Here is a 1,693-nt window from a genome sequence, read left to right on the forward strand (position 1 = left end):
ATCCTAGTGAAAATTTTTGAGGATTTATTCATTCCTGATAGTGATATGGATGTTATTAAAAATGTTGTTAAAAAATGAGAAATGACTATTTACCTATAAGTAGGTTTCATTAAACAGATCTCAGCATATCGGTATGAGACTCTCCCTCTATTATGTATTAAATGAATTAGGTTAACAATAAGCCAAAGATCATTCCAGAGATGGGAATTATAGGCACGAATAGGTTAGAATGCAAACGTATAATTCCCATCTCTAAGCATTACACATATATACAAAGAGTTCTAGTATTCTACGTTCCATATACCTAAGTTCATTGAAGTTTCATCGTCACATTCACCTCCACTTCAGAACCGAGCATGGTCTTTCAAATAAGCTGGAGGATGAGGGGTGCGGCTGCTGCGACGTTGTGGTTTTTTCGTCTTGAGTACGGTCCGGGGTTCGAAGTAGACTCTCAGGAGTCGTAGAGATATTGACCTGAGTTGCAGGGCTCGCTTCATTGGAAAGCTCAGAATCCGTGGTGGATTTACCAGGGTGTGGCGCTGGTTCATCATTCGCTGTGGGTGTGTCTTCTCCCCTCGGTGCCAGATGCCTAGTAGATACCGTAGGCTCTCGGCCGCCAGGATACTGGATTAGGGCATAATCATGATCACCATTTAGGAGGTTAACTTCTTCAACCAGTGGTTCAAATTTAGATTGACGATTGAGGCGACGGAGTAGTATAGTTCCAGGTTTCAGTAGCCATGTAGGAATGGAGTAGCCATGGCTACTGCGTCGTGGGTGACCAAACATGAGCTCATATGGCGGTGCAGAGTAGAGATCGAATGGCGTGAAGCGCTTCTTGAAGTACAGATTCCCACTCGATGATTGACAAACTTTTATCTTTAAGGGTAAGTTGAATTGTTCTCCAGATTATACCTGTTCCTGGAATATCGTGGAACGCAGAAGTGTAAAAAGGTGCCGGGTGAATGGGCGGACAAGGTAATGACTAGAGCATAAGTTAAGGCATAAAATTTTGACGTTTCATTTCTTTTCTCATTTTTTAAGTTTAAAATTTGATAGATAGAAAATCTGAATAAACAACAACAATATACTAATGAGCTCGCCAGCTCCCACAACACGAATGACTTAAAGTCAAAAATCGGGTACGAAATTAGAGAGAATTATCAACGTAATAATATACAAGGGGATGAACATTGTAGCCCCGAACAGGTATGCTATTTATAAGAGCATGTTTGCTACTTTACATAGCCTAGGAGTTTGAGTTCCAAAGGTTAATATAGTCAGAGGCATAAGTTTCTTACAAGGTAATGCCTGACAAACTTTACAGTCACTTCTGCTCAACAGTTCGTTATACACTGGTTTATAAACAATTACAATTTAAACAGGGGCAATGAGTCCAATTCTAAATGGCCTTAATAAAAGAAAGAAAGAAAGAAAAGAAAGGAAGGAAGGAAGGAAGGAAGGAAGGAAGAAAGGAAGGAAGGAAGCAAGAGAGGGCTTAACATAATCGGCCATAAAGAAAAGGCTAGGAGGCGAAACACTTACACTCCTTTCAGAAAAATTCTTAAAACCCTAAGGGGGCTTATGGCTCGAAGATGCAGAGGCTAAGCCTATTCTACAGAGATATGACTAAAAGAGAAGTATTAAATGCCAAATGGGTGTTAAGAATTTAGAAGTTTAGAAAATTTCAGTC

Source organism: Anabrus simplex, chromosome 8, assembly GCF_040414725.1.
Source record: "Anabrus simplex isolate iqAnaSimp1 chromosome 8, ASM4041472v1, whole genome shotgun sequence".
Lineage (NCBI taxonomy): Eukaryota > Metazoa > Arthropoda > Insecta > Orthoptera > Tettigoniidae > Anabrus > Anabrus simplex.